Source organism: Ranitomeya imitator, chromosome 3, assembly GCF_032444005.1.
Source record: "Ranitomeya imitator isolate aRanImi1 chromosome 3, aRanImi1.pri, whole genome shotgun sequence".
Lineage (NCBI taxonomy): Eukaryota > Metazoa > Chordata > Amphibia > Anura > Dendrobatidae > Ranitomeya > Ranitomeya imitator.
The window spans coordinates 137,338,228-137,351,580 of record NC_091284.1 but is presented as its reverse complement, the minus strand read 5'-3'; the positions used below and the strand labels follow the sequence as shown (position 1 = coordinate 137,351,580).

Genomic DNA, 13,353 nt, shown 5'->3' with positions numbered 1-13,353 from the left:
ATCTACAGCATTACAGAATGCTGTAGATAAGCCCCGATGGCGGTGGCCGAAGCTTATGAACGAAAAAGTAGGTAACAGATTTCCTTTAAAGAAACTGGATAGAGAGGAAGAATGAAGCATATGCTGAAAATAACACTCTACCTACAGTGAAGCATTGGGGTGGATCAGTGATACTTTAACTCCTTAAACCCCAAGGGTGGTTTGCACGTTATTGACCGGGCCAATTTTTACAATTCTGACCACTGTCCCTTTATGAGGTTATAACTCGGGAACGCTTCAACGGATCCTGATGATTCTGACAATGTTTTCTCGTGACATATTTTGTACTTCATGATAGTGGTAACATTTCTTCAATAAGACTTGCGTTTATTTGTGAAAAAACGGAAATTTGGCAAAAATTTTGAAAATTTTGCAATTTTCCAACTTTGAATTTTTATGCCCTTAAATCACAGAGATATGTCACACAAAATACTTAATAAGTAACATTTCCCACATGTCTACTTTACATCAGCACAATTTTGGAACCAAAATTTTTTTTTTTTGTTAGGGAGTTATGAGGGTTAAAAGATGACCATCAATTTCTCATTTTTACACCATTTTTTTTTTTTTTAGGGACCACATCTCGTTTGAAGTCATTTTGAGGGGTCTATATGATAGAAAATAACCAAGTGTGACACCATTCTAAAAACTGCACCCCTCAAGGTGCTCAAAACCACATTCAAGAAGTTTATTAACCCTTCAGGTGTTTCACAGGAATTTTTGGAATGCTTAAATAAAAATGTAACTTTTTTTTCACACAAAATTTACTTCAGCTCCAATTTGTTTTATTTTACAAAGGGTAACAGGAGAAAATGGACCCCAAAAGTTGTTGTCCAATTTGTTTTGAGTACGCTGATACCCCATATGTGGGGATAAACCACTGTTTGGGCGCATGGCAGAGCTCAGAAATGAAGGAGAGCCATTTGGAATGCAGACTTAGATGGATTGGTCTGCAGGCATCACGTTGCATTTGCAGAGCCCTTAATGTAACTAAACAGTAGAAGCCCCCCACAAGTGACCCCCTAGACCCCCCCAAGGAACTTATCTAGATGTGTTGTGAGAACTTTGAACCCCCAAGTGTTTCACTACAGTTTATAACGCAGAGCTGTGAAAATAAAAAATCATTTTTTAGCCCCCCAAATTTTTATTTTCCCTAGGGTAACAAGAGAAATTGGACCCCAAAAGTTGTTGTCCAATGTGTCCTGAGTACGCTGATACCCCATATGTTGGGGTAAACCCCTGTTTGGGTGCACGGGAGAGCTCGGAAGGAGCACTGTTTTACTTTTTCAACGCAGAATTGACTGGAATTGAGATCGGATGCCATGTCACGTTTGGAGAGCCCCTGATGTGCCTAAACAGTGGAAACCCCCAATTCTAACTGAAACCCTAACCCTAGCCCCAACCCTAGCCCTAACCCTAATGGGAAAATGGAAATAAATTTTTTTAATTTTATTATTTTTCCCTAACTAAGGGGGTGATGAAGGGGGGTTTGATTTACTTTTATAGTGGGTTTTTTTAGCGGATTTTTATGATTGACAGCCGTCACACACTAAGAGACGCTTTTTATTGCAAAAAATAGTTTTTGCGTCTCCACATTTTGAGAGTTATAATTTTTCCACATTTTGGTCCACAAAGTCATGTGAGGTCTTGTTTTTTGCGGGACGAGGTGACGTTTTTATTAGTAACATTTTCGGGCACGTGACATTTTTTGATCGCTTTTTATTCCATTTTTTGAGAGGCAGAATGACCAAAAACCAGCTATTCATGAATTTCTTTTTTGGGGGGGCATTTATACCGTTCCACGTTTGGTAAAATTGATAAAGCAGTTTTATTCTTCGGGTCAGTACGATTACAGCGATACCTCATTTATATCATTTTTTTATGGTTTGGCGCTTTTATACGAGAAAAACAATTTTATAGAAAAAATAATTATTTTTGCATTGCTTTATTCTGAGGACTATAACTTTTATATTTTTTCGCTGATGAGCCGCAATACAGCATCGTTTTTTGCGGGACAAGATGACGTTTTCAGCGGTACCATGGTTATTTATATCTGTCTTTTTGATTGCGTGTTATTCCACTTTTTGTTCGGCGGTATGATAATAAAGCGTTGCTTTTTGCCTTTTTTTTTTTACCGCGTTCACTCAAGGGGTTAACTAGTGGGACAGTTTTATAGGTGGAGTAGTTACGGACGCGGCGATACTAAATATGTATACTTTTATAGTTTTTTTTATTATTTAGATAAAGAAATGTATTTATGTGAACAATATTTTTTATTCTTTATTTAGGAATTTTTTTCTTCCTCTTTTACACATGAATATTTTTTTTTTTACTTTATAACATTGCCGGGGGGGGAGGGTTATAAGGTCAGAGCACTGTGTCAGATCGGCGATCTGACATGCAGGGCTGTAGGCTTACCAGCGCTTGCTCTGAGCAGGCGCTGGTAAGCCACCTCCCTGCAGGACCCGGATGTAGCCCCGTGGCCATTTTGGATCCGGGGCGTGCAGGGAGGAGACGCTCGGTACAAGGTGAGCACATCGCCTTGTACCGAGGGTCTCAGGGAAGCACGCAGGGAGCCCCCTCCCTACGCGATGCTTCCCTGTACCGCCGAAACACTGCGATCATGTTTGATCGCAGTGTTTCGGGGGTTAATGTGCCAGGGGCGATCCGTGACCGCTCCTGGCACATAGTGCCGGATGTCAGCTGCGATAGTCATGACTATACTATGACGTACTATCCCGTCGGTGGTCATACGGGCCCACCCCACCTCGACGGGATAGTACGTCATATGGGATTAAGGGGTTAAGAATGCTACAAAACTTAGGAGACAACATCATCACTTGTGTGAGGAAGATGACATTTAGGCATCACTCGACCTTCCAAAAGGTCCATGTTCCCGAACATGCTTCAGAGTCCACCAAGAAGTTCGGGAAGATTTTGAGATGACAATCACAGTCAAATGACATGAACACTTTAAAAAAAATTAGCTTCAGTGGGATTTGAAGGTAGTTGCAGTACACTAATCGAAAAATATTGGTGAACTGAAGGCCAATGGACATAAACAGGTTAAAAGGGTTGTCCACTACTAGGACAGACCCTTCTAAATCTGAATGTTTGGCGCCAGCAAAATAAAAACACAAAACTTGCCTCCCATACCAGCGCTGTTGCAGCTGTGTCAGCACATGCATTCCCAGGGGTCATGTGAGATTGTTATGACATCTGAGCCCTGCGCCAAATCACAGATGGGGTCACTGTCCCCATCTTCGGACAATTCGAATATCAAGATCAGAACTGTGCAGTGAGAAAGCGAAACCTCCGACTCCACCAAACTTGTCACTACTGAGCACGTACATAAAGTGCAGCACAGATTCATCTCCACTAAAAGCTAAGATCCTTAGATCAGGAACAGAACAGACAATTATAGGACATTTCATAACTTTCCCAAATTCTTATAAAAACAAATTTGCAGCATATTCTGCATTCATCTTTTGTACCCAATCCTTCTATATTATTTCAAAACACTCTTTTTCAGTGATTACTTTGTATCTCCGTTCATACTGCACCCACAAACACAAATGACACCATTTGAAAGGTAAACTTGCCCCCTTCAGCAAGAAAATAGCCAAGCAAACCACACATTGACGATGTTATCACAAAATACATTTTAAACGTTAATTTTCATAAAACTGCAGTAAGGAAAATGACCTGCAGGTGGCACCACGCTACCCCAAAGCATACTAATACAAAGCTGAAACAAATCCTAACATTTGCCTTGGGGGCTTTCCAGCTTGCCCAACTCCTTGCCCAGCCGATTTCAGTATTCAAATATATTTCAGTATTTCAATATTTGCTACATATGTGGAAGTAGAATAAATGTAAAACTTTACCTGTTTAAGACTTCAGCTTTAAAACTGAAAATACTGTAAATTGTTTCCCGATGGGAGAGATTGATGGAAACGACCTTGCAAAAATTGAAGAAAAAAAAAAAAGTGTAAAATAATCTGCAGATATTACTCTTTTTTTTTTTTAAGGGATATTCCCAATTATAATACAATGGTGTAAATACGCTCAGTTATTGGGTCAATCCTTCATCATTTTTACTGTCAAAGTGGCACTGCTGTACAGGGAGCTGCTCCGTTCACATACATAGGGCTGTGTTGCACTTCCCTACACTGCAGATAGATGGCAGTGCTGCTGTGGAGGGGATAAAAATGCTGCTGCCCCTTTTCTTTTGCAAGTTCCTGACAATCAGACCCCTTCTGATCAGTAAGTAAAATACCATTATGTTTAATGTTGGGGGATCTCCTTTTTGGCTGGAGTCACACAACGTATAAGAAAAGGTCCGTTTTACACGGACGAGAATCGCAGAAATGTAAATGTCAAAAGTAAAAATAGATACCGTACCAATAAAAGTAAAATTAATTGAGACATCAGTAGGTTAAGAGTTTTTGAATATCCATATTGAATCAGGAGCCCCATATAATGCTCCATAAAGTTTATGATGGGCCCCATAAGATGCTCCATATTAAAATATGCCCCATATAATCCTGCATAAAGGTTAATAATGGCCCCATAAGATGCTCCATAAAGATATTTGCCCCATATAGGTCCTCGCCCCTCTGTACCAGTCTGTCATTGTTAGTTTTACTGTAAATGATATCTGTAACTTGTATGTAACCCCTTCTCATGTACAGCACCATTGAATCAATGGTGCTATATAAATTAATAATAATAATATAGTGCTGCACAAACGTTGATCATGGCCCCATACAGACACTTGCCCCATATAGTGCTGCATAAACGTTATGGCCCCATACAGACACTTGCCTCATATAGTGCTGCACAAATGTTATGGCCCCATAGATGCTCCATACAGACACTTGCCCCATCTGCTGTTCCTGCGATAAAAAAAATAAAATCACATACTCACCTCTCCGTCGCTCAGGCCCCCGGCACTTTCAATATTCACCTGCTCCTCGTTCCGGCGCCACTCTATCTTCAGCGTCTCCTGCACTGATGTTCAGGCAGAGGGTGCGCACTAACCACGTCACCGTGCCCTCTGACCTGAGCGTGGAGCAGGTGAATATTGCACAGCGCTCCCCTCCCCGTTATACTCACCTGTTCCTGGTGCGGTCCCTGCACGTCTATTTCCTGGCGCCGGCAGCTTCTTCCTGTACTGTGCGGTCACCGTGACCGCTCTGTACAGGAAGCTGTCAGTGCCGGGGAAAAGACATGCAGGGACCGTGCCAGGAGTAGGTGAGTATAATTAGACAGCCCCCGCTCCCCCTCCCCTGCCGACCCCTGGGTATGACTCGAGTATAAGCCGAGAGGGGGACTTTCAGGCCCAAAAAAGGGGCTGAAAATCTCGGCGTATACTCGAGTATATACGGTACATCAGTGACACACATACCTCTCTGTGTTCATCTCATTAAAGGGCCACTGTCACCCCCTCCAGCCGTTATAAACTAAAAGAGCCACCTTGTGCAGCAGTAATGCTGCATTCTAACAAGGTGGCTCTTTTAGTTTTTGGTGCAGGTATTCCCAAAATAAAGCGTTTTATTACTTCTCCAAAATACCTGTCTATATCCAGGGAGGCAGGTCTTCACCCCCCCTGCTTGAAACGCCACACTGCCGTCACTCAAATATTCAGGGGCTCCGGGTGCCGCCCCCTCCGCGCTGTTTTCGCATGAAATCCGGCGCCTGCGCTGTGTACTACTGTGTGGGGCAGGCAGGCTTGCAGACTGTGCCTGTGCGGCCGCCCTGCCTATGGATCCCAGCCCCGCACTGTGCATAATGCATAACACACTGCGGGGCAGGGATTCCCAAGGTGGGTGGCCGCACTGTCCGCACACGCGCAGTCTGCAAGCCTGGCTGTGACATCCAGAGCTCACTGCGCCTGCCCCACACAGTAGTACACAGCGCAGGCGTCGGATTTCAAGCGAAAACAGCACGGAGACCACCCTGTGGTCGGCCCTCACAGCACACCTGATTTTCTACTACATAGCAGCGAACAGCAGATCGCTGCTATGTAGCAGAGGCGATCGTGCTGTGCCTGCTTCTAGCCTCCCATGGAGGCTATTGAAGCATGGCAAAAGTAAAAAAAAAGTTTAAAAAAATGTGAAAAAAATAAAAAAAATATAAACGTTTAAATCACCCCCCTTTCGCCCCAATCAAAATAAATCAATAAAAAAAAAACAAATCTACACATATTTGGTATCGCCGCGCTCAGAATCGCCCGATCTATCAATTAAAAAAAAGCATTAACCTGATCGCTAAACGGCGTAGCGAGAAAAAAATTCGAAACGCCAGAATTACGTTTTTTAGGTCGCCGCGACATTGCATTAAAATGCAATAACGGGCGATCAAAAGAACGTATCTGCACTAAAATGCTATCATTAAAAACGTCATCTCGGCACGCAAAAAAATAAGCCCTCAACCGACCCCAGATCACGAAAAATGGAGACGCTACAAGTATCAGAAAATGGCGCAATTTTTTTTTTTTTTTTTTTAGCAAAGTTTCAAATTTTTTTTCACCACTTAGATAAAAAATAACCTAGTCATGTTAGGTGTCTATGAACTCGTACTTGACCTGGAGAATCATAATGGCAGGTCAGTTTTAGCATTTAGTGAACCTAGCAAAAAAGCCAAACAAAAAACAAGTGTGGGATTGCACTTTTTTTGCAATTTCACCGCACTTGGAATTTTTTTCCCGTTTTCTAGTACACGACATGCTAAAACCAATGATGTCGTTCAAAAGTACAACTCGTCCCGCAAAAAATAAGCCCTCACATGGCCAAATTGACGGAAAAATAAAAAAGTTATGGCTCTGGGAAGGAGGGGAGTGAAAAACGAACACGGAAAAACGAAAAATCCCAAGGTCATGAAGGGGTTAAACCCTGCTGTTGTCTTCGGTCTGGGGAGACCGATTTTGAACTTTGGTATTTTTTGGGGTGTTCAAGATGCGGTTCTGAAACTTGTGGTTGATTGACTTAAATGAGGATGGGTCGGTCGGCCACGGGTTTCAGAGCTGCATCTTGAATATTTTAAAGAATAATGAAGTTCAAGGTCGGTCGTTTTTGACTGAAGACAACAGCAGGGTTAAATACATTTACATTTGACCAGCTTGATTTTCCTGAAATTGCTTGCGCCCCCGACAACCAATGTGCGAACATTTTGCACAGGCCAACTCGTTTACGGTATTATATATTTTAGGAGGCAAGTCGGTCCATTTTATACCGGCCACCAAAATGGACACAGACTGACTCCAAGAGTCTGATTCCACAGCTCTGACCAAGAGGAAGTCAGAGAGCATATGAAGGTCTGGCTTCTATTTGATGTTCAATATGTCCAATAGCGGGGACAGTGACTCCGACTAGTGGACAGCCCCTTTAAAATTGCCAGACACTGGTGTCTTGCTATGCATCATGCTTGCAGCAGCTCATAACCGCCAAAGGGTTAAGTACAAAGTACTAAAGATGCTAGTTGTGAAGGGGTTGAATAATTCTGAAACTGCAGTGGTCATTATATCTGGCATGTTGTAATGAATTGGGAGAACCCACTTGTTATATTAGTTGGGTGAAGCTATTTAAATACAATTGTTCTTGCTTGTTTCATTGCAAATAGCCGAAAATTTCCTCATTTTGTTATTTAAATCTGGCTGGTTGAAGGGCCTGAATCATCTTGATTTACTTTCATTCCAGTGGAATTTATAATCTTACTGTCTAATTTCAATTAAACAAATGATCACTCATGGCATAACCAGTGCACTTTATGGTGTTAAAGGGTTGTCCATTTTTGTTTTTAAATTGAGCAGAAAGCCAAAAAAAAAACTTGCAAAAAGAAAAACTGTCAAAATGCTTTTTTTTGTTACTTGCCAAACCATTATTGGTACTCTGTCATTACTAACAAGCATTTAATTACATAACCACTTTCAATGCACTGAATGCTATTCGTCAGAACTACTTTGTGGTCCTATGAATGACTGTTGAAATCAAGTACTGACACTCTGTGAACCATTGCAGTGCCAAACATTTAAGTGCACCTTCCCACTAACTTGTTTTCCATCCATCGCAACCAATCTTTGGCTCTAATAAAAGAAAGCTGTCACTCTAAGAAGAGGGGGTGGGCTATAGATTAAGGGAAGAAAATAGGGAGGAAAGGTGCCAATGCTGCAACAAGCAACCGTACTGGGTTTGAACAGTCATTCTGTGCTGACAGTCCCTTTATTCCTAACGATTTGCAGAACGGCCTACATTGGTGGAGAGGTTCATGATCTAGTCATCTACTAATTCCCTGTCGCTCTGGTGGCTTTTAAACAAACTTTGGAAAGTCCAGTTTACTATGCCATGACATTCTAAAATGTCAGTGCAAAGTAGCTTGCACAAGATCATGCAGATGCGAGGTTAGGGAACTGGGTGTCAGCTACAGCCAGACTCCACAAAAAGAAGTTTATTACCATGTTTACCTACTTGATCACTGTATACAAATCTGGTGCTGAACGAGCACCAGATTCGGAAGCATTTACCATGCTTCATCTTCTGGACACAGAAATCATATGATGGCTGGGTGTAGGGCAGGATCATGAACTTCTGGATCTGATGAGATCAAGTCGGTTCTGCTATGCAGCAAGATGATGAAGGCGCTATGAGCAAAAAAAAAAAAAAAAAGGGCAAATAGGGTTTTGCGCCATTTTCCGATACCCGTAGCGTTTCCATTATTTGCAATCCTGAGTTGGGTGAGGGCTTATTTTTTGTGTGCCGAGATGACGTTTTTAGTGATACCATTTTGGTGCAGATGGGCGATCAAAATAACCTGTTATTGCATTTTAATGCAATGTCTCAGCGACCAAAAAACGTAATTTTGGCGGTTTAATTTTTTTTTCTCGCTACGCCGTTTAGCGATCAGGTTAATCCTTTTTTTATTGATAGATCGGGCGATTCTGAACTCGGTGATACCAAATATGTGTATATTTGATTTTATTTTTATTGTTTTACTTTGAATGGGGCGAAAGGGGGTGATTTAAACGTTTATTTTTATTTTTTTATTTTTTTACTTTTGCCATGCTTCAATAGCCTCCATGGGAGGCTAGACGCTGGCACAACTCAATCAGCTCAGCTACATAGCAGCGATCATCAGGTCGCTCCTATGTAGCTTAATTACAGGCTTGCTAGGAGCGCCGACCACAGGGTGGCGCTCACAGCAAGCCGGCATCAGTAACCATAGAGGTCTCAATGACCTCTATGGTTATAATCCTGACGCATCGCTGACCCACGATCATGTGACAGGGGTCAGCGATACGCACATCTCCGGCCGCGGTAGTTAAATGCCGCTGTCCGCACATGTCGGCTGTTCAAAACAGCTGACATGTCGTGGCTTTGATGTGGGCTCAGCGCCGGAGCCCACATCAAAGCAAGGGATCTGACCTCGGACGTACTATCCCGTCCGAGGTCAGAAAGGGGTTAATAAGGTTTTTTCTCTCCAAATTTTTATGTAAAAAAAAAGTATTAGCATTAGAGGTCTGAGAACCATTGGGACTGTGGTATAGTGTGATAAAGTGGAAAAGACCAAACTATCCAGTAACTTCTTGAAGTCCACGTGTCTAGTGTCAGGGCTTCTTACGCTCAGGCCACGTGACATACTAAATATTTTCTGGAGAGAACGAGAACACGTACTGTAAGTAAAAAATATTTTTTGAAAACTAGACATTTCATAATAGTGTGGAAAAATGTGCAATAATGGGAGTGGGGCAGACATTTTCCATTCTTACTTTATACGATGCACTCAGCCTGAGAAATAATTTCTGCCCCCCCCCCCCCCCCCCCGTGGTCCCTCCCCACCCCATCATACTTACCGATCCTGCCGGGGTCCCGTCCGTCTTCTCCCTGGGCGCCGCCATCTTCCAAAATGGCGGGCGCATAAGCAGTGCGCCCGCCGAATCTGCCGGCTGGCAGATTCGTTCCAAAGTGCATTTTGATCACTGAGATAGATTATATCTCAGTGATCAAAATAAAAAAAATAATAAATGACCCCCCCCCCCCCTTTGTCACCCCCATAGGTAGGGACAATAAAAAAATAAAGAATTTTTTTTTTCCACTAATGTTAGAATAGGGTTAGGGGTAGGGTTAGGGTTAGGGTTAGGGCTAGGGGTAGGGTTTCGGTATGTGCACACGTATTCTGTTCCTCTGCGGATTTTTCCGCAGCGGATTTGATAAATCCGCAGTGCTAAACCGCTGCGGATTTATGGCGGATTTACCGCGTTTTTTTCTGCGCATTTCACTGCGGTTTTACAATTGCGATTTTCTATTGGAGCAGTTGTAAAACCGCTGCGGAATCCGCACAAAGAAGTGACATGCTGCGGAATGTAAACCGCTGCGTTTCCGTGCAGTTTTTCCGCAGCATGTGTACAGCGATTTTTGTTTCCCATAGGTCTACATTGAACTGTAAACTCATGGGAAACTGCTGCGGATCTGCAGCGTTTTCCGCAGTGTGCACATACCTTTAGAATTAGGCTATGTGCACACGGTGCGGATTTGGCTGCGGATTGGCCCTGCGGATCCGCAGCAGTATTCCATCAGGTTTACAGTACCATGTAAACATATGGAAAACCAAATCCGCTGTGCCCATGGTGCAGAAAATACCGCGCGGAAACGCTGCGTTGTATTTTCCGCAGCATGTCAATTCTTTGTGCGGATTCCGCGGCGTTTTACACCTGTTCCTCAATAGGAATCCGCAGGTGAAATCCGCACAAAAAACACTGGAAATCCGCGGAAAATCCGCAGGTAAAACGCAGTGCCTTTTACCCGCGGATTTTTCAAAAATGGTGCGGAAATATCTCACATGAATCCGCAACGTGGGCACATAGCCTTAGGGTTAGGGTTGGAATTAGGGTTGTGGTTAGGGTTGTGATTAGGGTTATGGCTACAGTTGGGATTAGGGTTAGGGGTGTGTTGGGGTTAGGGTTGTGATTAGGGTTATGGCTACAGTTGGGATTAGGGTTAGGGGTGTGTTGGGGTTAGTGTTGGAGGTAGAATGGAGGGGTTACCACTGTTTAGGCACATCAGGGGTCTCCAAACGCAACATGGCGCCACCATTGATTCCAGCCAATCTCGTATTCAAAAAGTCAAATGGTGCTCCCTCACTTCCGAGCCCTGACGTGTGCCCAAACAGTGGTTTACCCCCACATATGGGGTACCAGCATACTCAGGATAAACTGCGCAACAATTACTGGGGTCCAATTTCTCCTGTTACCCTTGTGAATCTAAAAAAATGCTTGCTAAAACATCATTTTTGAGGAAAGAAAAATGATTTTTTATTTTCACGGCTCTGCGTTGTAAACGTCTGTGAAGCACTTGGGGGTTCAAATTGCTCACCACATATCTAGATAAGTTCCTTGGGGGGTCACTTGTGGGGGGTTTCTACTGTTTAGGCACACCAGGGGCTCTGCAAACGCAACGTGACGCCCGCAGAGCATTCCATCAAAGTCTGCATTTCAAAACGTCACTACTTCACTTCCGAGCCCCAACGTGTGCCCAAACAGTGGTTTACCCCCACATATGGGGTATCACCGTACTCCGGAGAAACTGGACAACAAATATTGGGGTCAAATTTCTCCTGTTACCCTTGGGAAAATTAAAAAATTCTGGGCTAAATAATTATTTTTGAGGAAAGAAAACGTATTTATTATTTTCACGGCTCTGCATTATAAACTTCTATGAAGCACTTGGGGGTTCAAAGTGCTCACCACACATCTAGATAAGTTCCTTTTGGGGTCTAGTTTCCAAAATGGGGTCACTTATGGGGGGTTTCTACTGTTAAGCCACATCAGGGGCTCTGCAAACGCAACGTGACGCCCACAGAGCATTCCATCCAAGTCTGCATTTCAAAACGTCACTACTTCACTTCCGAGCCCCGGCATGTGCCCAAAGTGATTTACCCCCACATATGGGGTATCAGCGTACTCAGGAGAAACTGGACAACAACTTTTGGGGTCAAATTTCTCCTGTTACCCTTGGGAAAATAAAAAATTGCAGGCTAAAAGATCATTTTTGAGAAAATAATTTTTTTATTTTATTTTCATGGCTCTGCGTTATAAACTTCTGTGAAGCACTTGCGGGTTCAAAGTCCTCACCACACATCTAGATTAGTTCCTTTGGGGGTCTAGTTTCCAAAATGGGGTCATTTCTGGGGGATCTCCAATGTTTAGGCACACAGGGGCTCTCCAAACGTGACATGGTGTCCGCTAATGATTGGAGCTAATTTTCCATTTAAAAAGCCAAATGGCGTGCCATCCCTTCCGAGCCCTGCCGTGCGCCCAAACAGTGGTTTACCCCCACATATGGGGTATCAGCGTACTCAGGACAAACTGGACAACAATATTTGGGGTCCAATTTCTCCTATTATCCTTGGCAAAATAGGAAATTCCAGGCTAAAAAATCATTTTTGAGGAAAGAAAAATTATTTTTTATTTTCATGGCTCTGCGTTATAAACTTCTGTGAAGCACCTGGGGGTTTAAAGTGCTCAATATGCATCTAGATAAGTTCCTTGGGGGGTCTAGTTTCCAAAATGGGGTCACTTGTGGGGGAGCTCCAATGTTTAGGCACACAGGGGCTCTCCAAACGCGACATGGTGTCCGCTAACAATTGGAGCTAATTTTCCATTCAAAAAGTCAAATGGCGCGCCTTCCCTTCCGAGCCCTGCCGAGTGCCCAAACAGTGGTTTACCCCCACATATGAGGTATCGGCGTACTCGGGAGAAATTGCCCAACATATTTTATGATCCATTTTATCCTACTGCCCATGTGAAAATGAAAAAATTGAGGCGAAAAGAATTTTTTTGTGAAAAAAAAGTACTTTTTCATTTTTACAGATCAATTTGTGAAGCACCTGAGGGTTTAAAGTGCTCACTAGGCATCTAAATAAGTTCCTTGGGGGGTCTAGTTTCCAAAATGGGGTCACTTGTGGGGGAGCGCCAATGTTTAGGCACACAGGAGCTATCCAAACGTGACATGGTGTCCGCTAAAGAGTGGAGCCAATTTTTGATTCAAAAAGTCAAATGGCGCTCCTTCCCTTCCAAGCCCTGCCGTGCGCCCAAACAGTGGTTTACCCCCACATATCAGGTATCAGCGTACTCAGGACAAATTGGACAACAACTTTCGTGGTTCAGTTTCTCCTTTTACCATTGGGAAAATAAAAAAATTGTTGCTAAAAGATAATTTTTGTGACTAAAAAGTTAAATGTTCATTTTTTCCTTCCATGTTGCTTCTGCTGCTGTGAAGCACCTGAAGGGTTAATAAACTTCTTGAATGTGGTTTTGAG

The 13,353-nt window shown here is 43.1% G+C and overlaps 1 protein-coding gene across 7 annotated transcripts in view; it reads right to left on the bottom strand.

Annotated features, from left to right (window-relative positions):
* BCLAF3 (BCLAF1 and THRAP3 family member 3) overlaps window positions 1-13,353 on the bottom strand; it is a 148,272-nt gene that overhangs the window by 117,901 nt on the left and 17,018 nt on the right. For 3 of the 7 annotated variants that reach the window (XM_069761506.1, XM_069761511.1, XM_069761509.1), the window contains exon 2: window positions 3,927-4,000. The exons of the other annotated variants lie outside the window; for them this stretch is intronic. The gene's annotated coding sequence lies outside the window, so the exon portion shown is untranslated. The remainder of the gene's footprint in view (window positions 1-3,926; window positions 4,001-13,353) is intronic. 7 annotated transcript variants of the gene reach the window in all.